The sequence below is a fragment of the Cynara cardunculus genome (assembly GCF_001531365.2).
Source record: "Cynara cardunculus var. scolymus isolate 2C chromosome LG 17, CcrdV1, whole genome shotgun sequence".
Classification (NCBI taxonomy): Eukaryota; Viridiplantae; Streptophyta; class Magnoliopsida; order Asterales; family Asteraceae; genus Cynara; species Cynara cardunculus.
Window position 1 is genome coordinate 29,755,513 of NC_037544.1, and position 14,515 is coordinate 29,770,027.

Consider the following 14,515-nt stretch of genomic DNA (forward strand, 5'->3'; position numbering starts at 1 on the left):
GGATATCCAGGTTAATAAAAAAAACAATATGAATACACCCGTATGTGGGTATTTGGTTTGACAGATTGCTTTTAGGGTGCGTTTGGTATGTGGAACAAGGTGGGACAGGACAGAACAGGACACACTTGTCCCATGTTTGGTGTGTTTCTAAATGGAACTAAGTGGAATAAGAATAGGACACGCGAGTTCTGCCTAATACCCTGGAACTAAGTGGAACTCAAAGTTATTTCCCTCATTACCCTTTTCCCCTTTACCCGGCTTCTTCACAAAACCTAACACAGCCTCCATCGCTCCTCCTCCATCGCTTCCTCATCGACGGCGACCAGGACCATCGACGGCGACCACGTCTGCGAGTTTCGATCGACGTTCATCTCTTCAAATCTGTTCCAATCGACGGTACGATTCTCTCCTCTCCATATCCAATTGAGGTTTTTCTCCTCTCCATATCCAATCTGTTCAACATTTTAGCACTTTGCGTTTGAAATTTTTGTTATAAGCTTACGATGGTCAAAAAATAAGGAACCGTATGGGTGTTTGCAGAAAAAATGATCAAGCAACCCATACCTAGGGTGGTTTCTTTGATTTACTTTTGGTATTTTGGTAGGTTGAAGTTGATGCATTTCTGTTGATGCATTTCTGTTTGCATTTCTGTGATATATGTGGTCAAGTTGATGCATTTCTGTTGATATATGTGGTCTGGTTTTGGGGATTTATAATCATCATAAGACCCTGTAAATAGTATTTGTAAGCATTTATTATATTGATTATTTAGTGAAAAAAAACACTAAACAGGTTACTGGGGGTAAATTGGTCATTTTAACCTGTCCTGTCATGTCTTACCAAATGCTGAACAGCTGTCCTGTCCTGTCTTGTCTTGCCCGCGCACCAAACGCACCCTTAGAGAATCTGGATTTCGTTGAAAGATTTGGGATATTTGGGGTGCATAATTTGTAGGATTTGAAAATTAGAAATAATTAATTACAAAAAGAACATTTTAGAACATTATTACAGACAAATTTTGTGAGATCTCATTAAATACCAACTACTTCCACGAGATTTCTAATTCCAACAAATCCTAGGATTTCAATATTGAATTTTGTTTCATTAAACCAAACGTGGGATTGGAATCAAATCCAATTCCAAATCCTACGAAACAAACATGTTAAATGACGTATGGTTTGATGGAATAGTTTTGAGAGATTTAGATTTCGTGGAAGAGTTTGGAATTAGAAAGTTTTGTAATCGTTGGTGTGTTTGGTTTGTAGGATTTTGATAGATTTAAATTCCATTATTAGTAAATAATTTATAAAAAAATAATTATCTTTTTATTGATTAATTACTACAAAACAAGTGCTTTGAACATATTTGAACATATTATTACATATAAATTCTATGAAATTTCGTGAAATACCAACCCCATGAGATTTTAATCCACAATGATTTCAATGAAGTCCTCGGATGTTAAGTTTAAGAAATTCTTCAAACTAAACATGAGATTAGAATGAAATTTAATTCCAAATCTTTCTAAATCCAATTCAATTTTGCAAACCAAACGAGATCTAAGAGTCTTTTAAACAATAAAAACAAAATATTTTATAACATAGTAGGATATGTAATTTATAGAGTAAACTCTAATTTTGTCTCCTGATGAGGTTTAGTGAAAAGTCTGAAAGTGGGACATGAAGCTTGATATATCTAGAAATTGTCCTTGTCCTTTGCATTTTGCTCTGGAAATGGTCCTTGATCACTAATTTTGTTAAGAAAATCATTTAGAGGGAAGGTCATTTCTGTCTTTTTATTGTTTGTCTTTTTTTCATTTTTTTATCTTTTATTCCTTTGGTTTTTTTCTTCTTATTTTCGTAAGAACTATCAAACTTTAGGGACCAACTCTGCAATTAACACACACACACACACACACACATATATATATAGAGAGAGAGCACTTGGTTCAAATGTTAACCAAGATTATTGTGTTAACTTTGTTAACCAAGCTCAACCAATGAAATCCATCTTTTATCTAGGTTTATACCCATCTCATAATTTAATGACAAGGGTAAATATGTAATTTTAGTTTGTATGTAACTGCCATATCATTAATTGAGAGCTACAAAATTAAAAAATCTCATACTTGTTGATTTACTATTGATCTTTTTTTTTCTATAATATTGATTTATCTATCTATATTGTTCTTGAATTTGTGATTGTTAAAGAAGACCGATAGTAAAAATGGTTTATGATGACAATCGGACTTCGAGTTCCGGAAGTGAAGACAATAATCAAAGCGTTTGTATTGGTAATGGATTAATATGTTATTGTATTCGTTTTAATCGAAATTATGTTGATTATGACGTTTTTGTGTTTTTTATAGTTCATATTGTGTTGGTAGTTTTTCTTTAATTATTACTACGAGCCCAATTCATTTGTTCAAATAGAATTAGTTCATCGTCAACTTAATTTGTTATGCAATCTAATTCTGATAACCATTCGGCTCCATCAGTTGCTTGTGATGCTTGACCTGCCATAGGCTGCAACTAGTGTTTATATACATTCAGGTGTGTTCATATATGTTCTAGTAGGGACATGAATCAAGGCATCTAATATTGAATTTATAATTTTTGTTAATTTATTATTGATCTTTTTTTTATAATATTGATTTTTCTATCTATAATGGTTTTGAATTTGTGATTGGTAGAAGAGACCCGGTAGTAAAGTTTTTGGTATCGTTCAAGCTATTATGGATAAACCGATTGTTCATAATAAAGAAACTATTGTTCACAAATGTTCATATTGTGTTCATATATACACTAGCTGCATATCTCAACATTGGCTCGCTCCTGAATGTGTTCATAATGAAGGAACTATTGTTCACAAGCTGTTTATATTGTGTTCGTATGTACATTAGTTGTATATCCCAACATCGGCTCGCTCTTGAATATGTTCATAATGAAAGAACTATTGTTCACAAGTGTTCATATGTACACTAACTGCATATCTCAACATTGGCTCGATCCTGAATGTGTTCATAATGAAGAAACTATTGTTCACAAGTTGTTCATATTGTGTTCATACATGTTTATTTATTTATTTCTTTTCGTGTAACAACTATTTTTGTTATGTTCATATTGTGTTCATAAATGCTATGCAGTCCAATTTCATATATATGTCAATTTTTGTTTGTATTTGACACAATGGTTCATATATATATATATATATATATATATATAGATAGATAGATATATAGATGTGTTAATATGGTTTTTACATTAACAAAAATAAATTAACAAAAATAATGAGATTTTTTGATTTTATAACTCCCAATTAATGAATATGAGAGTTACATAAAAAAGAAAATTACCTAAATACCATTTCCCCTTTGTTCACATATGTTTTTTGAAATTGTAAATTTTAAAAATTAATTTTTTATCACGATTAATCACAACCGTTTATTGTAAGAAATCAATGGCCAAGATTGGTTAACAAAGTTAACACAATAATCTTACCAACCCCTATATATATATATATATATATATATATATATATATATATATATAGGTGTTGGTTCTTTTGTTAACTCAATAACTAGTGTTAACTATGTGAACCAATCTTAGCTCCTAATCCTTGAAATCTATGAATTAAATTAATCATGACATATTTATAATAAATGAAAAACAGAACAAAAATAAACATCAGTGAATATTCTTGAACATGAGTGTTAGTCCTGGAGGACTAATGATTTATACTAAATTGTTTGTAGAAAGGGGGGAGGGGTTGAATGCAAACACAACGAATTTTCATTTTAAATTTTTGTTCTATATTTGTATACAAACAAAAAAATTATAGATATGTTGCCGAAGCTAGGAAGGTAAGACCTGTGATCCTAAACTATCTGACAGGTGACTAATTTACTAAACTGAAAAAGAGAGGGGAAGAAAGTTCCTTTTCAGATTTGAAGAACTAAGATAGTCTTCGAATATCATGGTGCCTATCTGAAAGAAGAAGCACTAGATTATTCTTCAAAAGGGCAAGTTGCATATGATTTAGAGACAGCCTTTTATAGCAGTTCATGCATAAAATGCAATAATGCAACTTCAACGCGTGCCTTCATTTGATTTGTTGGTTCATGTACCATTGTACTTTTCATATCAGTCTTTTGATATGATATAGACACTTGTTACTTCAACTCATCTTTCTATATGTTGAGTGAATAGTAAAGTAAGAATCAAATAGTACTTTTGATACTTTTGAACTTGATTTTGCTGACATGTTGAGTATGTTCCCATACCAGGACAAAGGTTGGAGACTTGGGCCCAAAACATCTTCCTCTAGTCTTCATCCTTGCTTTAGTGTGTAGAGTGAACAGTACAATAAACGAATATGACTTACTTTGTCTGATATGTTGAATATGTTCCCATACTAGGATTTAGAGATGATAAAAGAAACTTGGTCCCAAAGTATTTACTTCAAATCAGCTTGCCAGAAAGCATTTGTCAAACTATTTGACTTATTAGTCTTCTAATTTTCTATCGGCTAGATGATAAACAAATTCACTTTGGTGTCGATCTAACTTCACTTCAATTAGTTTTCGATTTTGTTGAAGGCGTTTTGCTTGATAAGATAACATATTACAAAATGGGACTTACGAAGAAAATCCTATCTAAAAGAATGGTTGGGTATCCGAAAAACAAGATATACTTCATATACACCAAATATACATCCTTATCAATTATGAAGTTAAAACATCGGATGCAAGAATAACTTGGAATAAAATGTGAATTCTTAAGAATCAAGATTGATTGACCTATGAAGATAGTTCAACCGGATTCTTACCTTCGGATGGAGAATTCTTACATTTTATTTAGGTTATGGATCCAATAGTGAGTAGGATCTGCAACCTTGAGCAAATAATTTTCTTTGTTGAGCAAGGTCCATTTGGATGTTAGTCCTTTGTATCGTATCTGATTGATGTTTTAAATCGTATGTGATCCCTTGTGTTATATCACCTAGGATATAAACACTTGTGTTATATCCAATAAATAATGCATATCGGATATGACCATAACATGAGAAGTAAATAAGAATTTCTTTCTTAAGTGTTGAATTGGATGATAGATATATTATTTACAAATTCGATGGTTGAAACCAACAATCTCCCTTATTTGTTAATAATTCAAATAGACCACTGTGACAGAAATACTTAGAAAAAATGGTACTGAAACTCATAAGCGAAAAATAAGATCCAAACTCATTTTTCAGTGATCCATCTTATTTTCTCTCTTTGTTCTTTTCTCTTTTTCTTTGTTTTTGTTATTTTGAAGGCCTTTCGTTTTTGTTTTTCTTCTCTCTTTTCTTTTAGGATAGTGTTACAATGTAATAAAATACTGAAAGCTGAAAAGTTGCTATCTAGGTAGAATTTAAAATTTCAAGAAAGTAAGATAGATTTTCATCATCTGAAAACTTTATTTTTAGGCTTCTCACAGAACATTTTGAGAGTTGAAGAAGAAAAAAATTCGGAGGATTTGGACTTATAAGAACAGAGGGAGTAGCATTCAGATACTTGTCCTTTTGGATGAAAAAGGTAGTTACAGTGAAGGGAAACCAAATTGGCTAATCTAGACTTTAGTGTAATCTTCCTTTGACATTTCATGATCTAATTCTTTTTCTGGAGTTATCTTGGCTTTTCTCCTCTGATTTCGGATATTTACCCAAGTTCGATGTTTTCTTCTTTGACTTCAGATGTTCATCCTAATTGGTTGATCCCCTTATTTGGATGACTTTGCTTCCCCACAATCGAATGACTTTGCTCCTCCTCAATCGGATGATTATTTAGTCGATTGCTCCCCTTAATTGGGTACTTGTCCAATCTTTGAAAGATAGAGAGACTAGGGTAGGTAGGTGTCAAAGGTTCAATTGACACCTAGTAGGTTATATCGCACACCTTTAGACAAATGAAATGAACCACAAAGCAAGTATACAATATGACCCAATATCGTCTTTCCAAGTAATAAAGTGGTAAAATATTAGTTTATCGTCCACGGAGATTGTAGCAAAAGTCTAATGAGAATCCAATGAAAGAGATGATTTCAGATGACAAAATTGAAGACTTCAGTTTGATTCTGAGCTAATAATGATAATATAACATAATATAAAGGGTAGCAAGGGTGTAAGACTTGTGGTGAAATGTAAACATAAATTCCAGTAGACAATGCTGTAGCAATGCTATAGCATGCAGTAAGCCATAACTAGTTCCGCCATCTATTTTGAAGGTATTCTTTTCGGACTTCACCTTTGCACTATATTATAGCTTTCAACCCATATCTCTGTGCGGTATCCGGACCAGGGATAGTGAAAAAAATGGTATCTTCAAAATATATGGATAAACAAATCTCTTTGTTAAAAATCACTCTTTCGAGCCGATTCCCATATCATTCAAGTTGGCGTGTGTTCTAGATAGTTCATCTCTGAATCTATCGCACTTTGACACTTTTAAAGAGTGACCAACCTATCGGGAGTTAAGTTTGAAAGACATAAATGACAAGTCTCCTTGTCGGTAACTTTCTCAAGTCTACCTCTCATATCATTCAAGCTGACGTGCTTTCAATGGCTTATCTCTAAGACCATGACACTTTAGCACTTTCAAAGTGATCAACTCGTCAAGAAGTGTACTTGGTTTTTATAAAACTTGAATGAAATAGTGGAACATTGTAATTGCGAAACAACGTCCACTTTCATTCGGTTTAACATTTCATCCTTTATCTTACACTCAAGCTAACGAAATTAGCTACTCATTAAGGAAAATAAATGACATGAAATGTAAAGAACAGAAAAGTAAAGACATAAATATAAATGACGGAAAGTAAATGACTGAAAGTAAAGAGTGGAAATTCAATGACAAGAAAAATAAATAAAGTAAGAACAATGCTGCAACAACTCATAACGAAGAACAATATTTAAAGAAAATTCAAGAACTAACTTGAATATGCATAAACTACAGATTTGAAAGTTTTTGTATCTGTGGGATAATTAAAAAGAAGCAACAAATGCCCCTATTTATACAAAAGACCTAAGGATTAAGACAAAAATGTTGGAAGCCAACAGGTTTCTTAAAGGAGAGACAAAAGGGAAAAAAGGAACATCAAATCAAATAAAAGTAGCCACCAAAAACCCCTTCTTCAGCTGTGAAGGTTATTAACCAAAAGATCATCAGATTTTTGTCTTCACTCCAATGCAACAACTGAATCATTAAGCACTTCTTCAAAATGGCCGCTTCATAACAGATTAATGTTGCTGGAATGCTGCAGCATAAAGCACATTGTTTCCAAGTTAAGATAACATCTACTCAAATGTTGTAAAGATAAGTTAATCACCTAATTTAGCTCCAAATATAACAAATAGAAAATAAAGTAATAAAAGTGACTCAAGGTTGGGATAAAAGAAAATAATCTACCTAATAAGTAAAGAAATGGGTACTTTAGTATTGAATAATCAATGCTTATCAACACCATAGTCTCCGAAATCGGAATAGAAAAATCAGAAATAAAAATCATACCTGGAGATCTTGGGATCCGATGGGAAGATTTCGTTATATATGATTTTAATCTTTAGTGAGAAGAGAGATATAAGAGCAAGGTGATTTTAGGAGAGATGAGAGAGAACAACAATCATGACTTTTATAAAGAAGAAGTAGAGAGAGAAAGTCAATGATAGGTGAAGTAGAGAAAAATAACTCTAGGGAGGTAGACAGAAGTTGGTGACTGATGTGTCAAAAAAACATTGATAACTATCTACCCTTACACCCAGATGTGCTACCCTATTTGATTATTCTTGAAAATTGTATCAAAAAAACCTTTTATTTTCTATAACATATACAATTTCATCCAGACAAAGAGAGATCAGAAAATGTTTTTGACCAAATGGAACGTGGAATCTAATAGAGTGATATGGATCGTATCAAATTAGGGGAATGTATCTGATAGAGAGTAATCAATAGGTAAAGAGTTGGCCAATTAGATTGAGAGAAAAAAACAACTCATGGTGAAAAGGTTTAAGCAGATGCTGGCTAATTGGATTAAAGTTGAGAGTGGCCGATTTGAGATTTCGGTTAGGTGGGAGAATGAGAGGGTGTAGCCAAGAGAAAAATATGGGAGTCCGATTAGTGGAGGGAGGAGATGAGGATCTTGGCTAGTAAGTTTTGGGATTGGATCGGTTAGTTTGGTGGTGTTGATGGTTTGTCAGAATAGCTGATTAGTAGGTTATTGATGAGTGTGGATGGCCGATTGGAAAGGTGAGATGATAGGTTGGGTAGTAGGTTTCAGTTAGGAGATCAACGAGTGAAGGTGGTGATAAAGATTGGCTAGGAAGTGTGATTGTAGTTGGTGATCAACTTGAAGCGATGGTCGATAGATATGGAGATCAACTATTTGGTAGAAGATGGTTAGGTGGTCGATGGGTATGGTGAGGGTGATCAACTACTAGGTAACCGATTATGTTAAGTAGGAAAGGAGAGTGATGTACTAGTAGTCGATTATGTTGATCCTCTCTCTCAGTGCTTTGATGATAATCCCTTTTCACTTATACGATGTATTTATGTTTCTGTCTTTTCAGTTCCAGCGATCATCACTGAATCTGTTCAGTGATCACTGAAGAACTTGTATTGTAATTCAATCAGAGATAGCGATACTTCAAGTAGACAACACTCACACCAAAGAACCTTCAGCCAAAGTCGAAGACCGAAACTAAAGATTAGAGACTGGCAAGTACATTATCTGAAGCGATACTCAGTGATTACACGCCTGTCTACATATGTCTAAAGACTACTCAAGCCTCAGCGAATACTGAAGAGACCTCTAGGTTATTCCAGCATTTAGCAATCAAAGGAAGCTTTCCAAGCACGATTGTTGTTGTCTTGTCCTTATGCACACAAAGGCAAACCCATACCCTTTCTAAATGTTAGTACGGTACGGAGTCGACTAGTTGACTCTATTACTCACCAACTTTAGGTAATGATGTCTGCTCATGAATAGGCTTTTTGTACTATTCACTGTAGCAAAGGACAAGCCTTCCTCTTAAGGCTTGACATGCACTCTAACCCTACCATATTGCATTAAATGAACATTTAATGCATTGGATATAAATAAAAGTATTTCTTCTCCATGTAGAGTGTGCACGCAACACACTCTCTTAACCTAATTCTTACTTTGAGCATTCTTGAAGCCTAAGTAAAAGAACTTTTCTTTACTGCATATCTTTTCTCATTTGCTAAGAATCTGTGTGTAACCAAAGATTGTTTAGATAGGTTTTCTTATCTTATCTTTCCGCAAACAGTCTTGTAAAATTTGTATTGATCTTCTTGTAGACCCTCAAGGGACCAACAAGTAGTATCAGCGTAGTGTTCTATCTTTTTGTAAGATGTTTGGTTGTTTTTCTGCATTATTTTATCTTCTTCTCTAGATAAATTTTACTGCTTTTAAATGGCTTTGCAAAACACAAACACACACATTCAAGATAATGGCTCTCTTGCCAAACGTCCCCGGTTCGTTCGTGACAACTTTAGTCTATGCAAGAACCAGATGTCCCTCTTTCTAAAAGGTGTGGATCCTGAGTCTTGGGACACCTTTTCCATGTGTCTTAAGATGTCCAATGACATGTCCTCTCTTTCTCTCTCTACTCTCTATGAGATTTTGCTTAATCATGAGCAATCTCGTTAACTAAAAAGGAATTTAGTCAAAGATTCCAGAGAAATGAAAAGCTCTCATTTAGATTTGATCTCTGAAGCTACTTCAGTTGAAACCCCTTCTACTTCTTTTACTTCTTCTCTTCCTCCTGTTGTTATTACAGAGATAGACTCTTCTAACTCTGAGGATATTCTAGAATCTGATCTAGCAGATTTTGATGAATCCCTGGCGCTTTTAACTAAATCTTTTAGGAGATTCGCCAGCAAAAACAACTACCGCAGATCTCCCTTGCTGACCATTAAGAAAAAGCCAAAGTCTGACAGAATAGACAAGGCATCAACAGTCTGCTACAATTGTCACCGCACTGGGCATTTTGCAGATGAATGCAAATCGAAGAAAGCTGCGACGCCATCTTCCAAAACCCTATCCTCCTTCAGGTCCAAGGATGAAAAATATTTAAAACTGAAGGAAAAGTAAAGGAAAGTGAAGAACAACCAACGAAAGGCAAAAGGTCTTATCGCTGAAGAGCATGATTGGGCTGATTCATCCAATGAATCATCTTTTGATGAGGAAGATACAACCTATCTTTGCTTGACGGCCAAGGATGCTATTGAAGAATCTTCAGAGGCATCTACCTCTTCTGAGCCATCTACCTCTTCTACTACTCAGGTATGTATTTTGAATGAACCCTTCTCTTCTTCCTCTAGCCTATCCGCACTAGATACGTTGACGTTGGATCTTTACAATGCCCTCAATAGCAAATTTAAAGCAGAAATGCTTAATCTTGATCTTCAAGAACAATTGAAGATTTTCCATTCTAAGATCAAAGAGATGACCTTTGTTGAGGAAAAATCTAGAGGATCATTTCATTGTAAATCAAGCGATCAACGTTGAACGCGAAAAGGCTATCGTTGAGCATGAGCAAGCAATCGCTGAACTTAAGGCTGAGAAGGCTACCATTGAAGGGTGGTGTAAAGCTTCTCTCAAAGCCTCTGAGATCATCAACGCTCGGATCCCCGCCAAGATAATAACTGGTCTAGAATTCTCCTGTGATCAGGAAGAACGTGTCACTGACAGGTCCATGCTTAAGTTTGGTACCTTCGTCTCTTCCATTCCTGACACTTCTTCCTCTCAGTCTTCTTTTACTGAGATTCATTTTGAAGGAACTCCTTCGAGTTCAGGCTGCAAAGACAAAGGTAACTCCATTGTCACAGCACATCTTCCTAAGAAGTCTAACAAGTCCAATAGATGATGGTCTATTTCTTAGCTTGTAAAGCTTCTTCCTCAGGGACTAGGAAATCTGAATCCTCTTAGAAATCTAAGTCTCAGCTCAAGGTGAACTTTTCACCTAAGGAATCCAAAGCCTCAAAGGTTTCTCCAAGAACCAATGAGAAGGGAATCCTTGGAGCTGGTCCCTCTTCTAATCTGATACTTCCTGGCCCTAAAGCTACCTTCAGCTTTAGGAAGTCCAAACACTATGGTGAAAAGACACATATTGCCAGCAAGTATCCTTCTGCCGCCAAGGCTGGTTCACCAGCTAAGGGCAAGAAAGTAGCCAAGACTGAGAAATCAACCAAGGCGAAATCCTCCACTAAGGCTGCAAAAGCAACCAAAGTGAAGCAAACCGCTAAAGCCTCTTCTTCAGGCTCAACGAAGACAACTCCTGCTGACAAATCTTCATCATCAGATGTTGTAGTTCCAACCACTGAAGCCTCTTCATCAGGCTCAGTGAAGACTTCCACTGAAACTACTTTAGTAGTGTCAGAGGTTGTTCCTCTTTTTACTCAAACCTCTTCAGGTTTAGTGATGTCATATGCTGATACTGATTCCTCAGCACCAGTGGATGATGCCTATAACAATGCTAGACCCTAATACTTGGGTACCAATAGCATTCTTAAATTGTTTCCTTGTACAAAACATCAAAGGTATATGGTATCTTGATAGCGGATGTTCAAGACATATAACTGGAGACAAATCCCTACTAACTCATTTCAAGGAAGAAAGAGGACCTTCCGTAACCTTTGGTGGAAACGGAAAAGGATGTACTAAAGGTTTTGGTATATTAACCAATGGTGTAACAACGTTCAAGCGAGTTGCATATGTTGAAGGACTGATGAACAATCTTCTAAGCATCAATCAACTGTGTGATAAAGACTACACAGTAAAATTCTCGAAGAATTCATGTCACGTCCTTTACAAAAATGATAAGGTTGCCCTAACCGATTCTCGTCTAGAGAATGTATATATCATTAATATGAATTCCTCTTTCACTGAGAACAACTGCTTCTTCTCTAAAGCCTCATCATACATTAATTGGCTATGGCACAAACGACCTTCTCATCTTAACTTCAAGACACTCAGCGAGCTGTCAAGAAATGATCTTGTCACTGGTCTTCCTCAACACTCATTTGCAAAGGAATCTCTTTGCTCAGCCTATGAAAAAGGAAAACACACAAGAGCTAACATTAAGTCAAAGAAAATCTCTTCAGTGACTGCACCTCTTCAGCTACTGCACATGGATCTCTTTGGTCCAGTCAACGTGCAATCCATAACTGAAAAGAAGTTCACACTCGTCATAATTGATGAATATGCCAGGTACACTTGGGTCTTCTTCCTCAGATCCAAAGATGAAACACCTGAAGAAATCATTTCGTTTATCAAGAAAATAGAAGTACTCAACAATATCAAGGAACGATCTACTATTAAGTGACCATGGTACTGAATTCAAAAACAGTACTATGGATAACTTCTTCAAGAAGACAGCCTATGAAATTTTTCATGGAAGAAAGCCTTCTATAAGTTTTCTTCATATATTTGGTTGTATTTGTTACATTCTCAACAATCCCCGACCAACTTAGGAAGTTCGATCCCAAAGCTGATGAAGGAATCTTTCTTGGATATTCTTCAGTATCCAAAGCCTTCMGAGTATTCAACAAACGAAGACGGATGATAGAATAATCTATCTATGTCACCTTTGACGAATATCAATCAGCTAATTCAAGACCCATCTTAAATGATGAGGATGAATTAGAAAACTGGATGTTCTCTCACTATGGACAACCTGAAGCTTCCTACAGTGCTCCTCTCAACACTGAATCCCCTGAAGCTGAAGAAGATCCACTTATCATTCCAGTAACAGCTAGTCACTCCAACGCATCTTCTTTAGAGATCGTTGTTGTGCCCATTAGTTGTATTCCTCTTTTTACTTCAAACACTGATCAATCAGTGAATGAAATGCCTTCAGTATCTGAACTTGTTTCAGTCGCTGAATCTGAGGCTCCTTTAGCGATTGTCCCAATTGCTGAATAAACTGTAGCTGAAGCCTCATCTTCTGTTCCTGAACTTACCTACTCAGATGAAATTCTCTACCGGCTCAGCGATGGACAAAAGACCATCCAATTCATCAAATTCTTGGTGATCCAGATGCAGGTATCAAGACTTGTCGTGGTCTAGGTAATATCTGTCTCTTTGTCAACTTTCTTTCTTTAGTTGAACCCAAGAAAATCAATGATGCTATCTCTGATCCTAGTTGGGTCTTTGCCATGCAAGAGGAGCTCATTGAGTTTGATAGGAACAAAGTCTGGTACCTTGTCCCACATCCTTCTGACAAATCAGTGATAGGCACCAAATGGGTCTATCGCAATAAGTTGGAGATGGTGTGGTAACCTGTAACAAGGCTCGACTTGTTGCTCAAGGTTATAGACAAGAAGAAGGGATCGATTATGATGAAACCTTTGCACCAGTGGCTAGACCCGAAGCAATTCGACTCTTCCTAGCCTTTGTTGTCCATAGAGACTTTAAAGTCTTCCAAATGGATGTAAAGAACGCTTTCCTAAATGGGAAACTTCAAGAGGAAGTTTATGTTGAACAACCTCTAGGGTTTCTTGACCCTAAGTATCCAAACCATGTCTATAGGTTGGATAAAGCTCTTTATGGGTTAAAACAGGCTCCTCGTGCCTGGTATGATACCCTTTCGTCTTTTCTCATCTCTGAGAAATTTGTTCGTGGAAAGATTGACCAGACCTTATTTCTCAGGAAAGTTAAGGGTCACATCATTCTAGTCCAAATTTATGTCGATATATTATATTTGGTTCCACTAATCCCTCTTTGTGTTTTTAGTTTGCTGATCGCATGAAGAAAGAATATCAGATGAGCATGATGGGAGAACTAACCTTCTTTTTAKGTCTCCAGATCAAACAATCAGATAAAGGTATCTTTATCAATCAAAGTAAGTATGTTCATGACATGCTGAAGAAGTTTGATCTATCCAACAGTTCATCTATGAAGACTCCAATGGCTCCTCCACTCTCTCTTATATTTCTTCTCTCTCCTCTTACCTATAAATATGAGACCTCTCCTCCTCTTTTCTCTTTACGCTTACAAAATTTCAAAGACAAAACTCTGCAAAAAATTTCCAAAACAAGAACTCTCTCAACTTCTCAAGAACCTTTCGACCTTTTCTCTCTAAATCTTTAAGGTGAATCCTTCTTTTCTTTACTCTTCTGTTAAGAAATAAGTTTATTATTCTCAAGAAACTTGTTCTCTTGAAATGTTAAACAATGATGATTATTTAACCAACTCTTACTTGGTTATAATCAGATTTCTTTAAACACTTTCTACTTGAAAAATCCTATTTCTTCTTTACGGATTTTTCAAAAGAAGTTTTTATTGATTAAAAAACTTACCTATATTCTTATCCAATACGAATCTTGGTTTTACTAACATACTGTTTTATCTTGTTCTTACTAAAAATAGATGGCTGCCAAGAATGTTGGATTCTCTCTCGATGAAGTGTCCTTCAAGGCCGAAAACCACATTGCCTTGTTGGACATTCCCTCATCCAA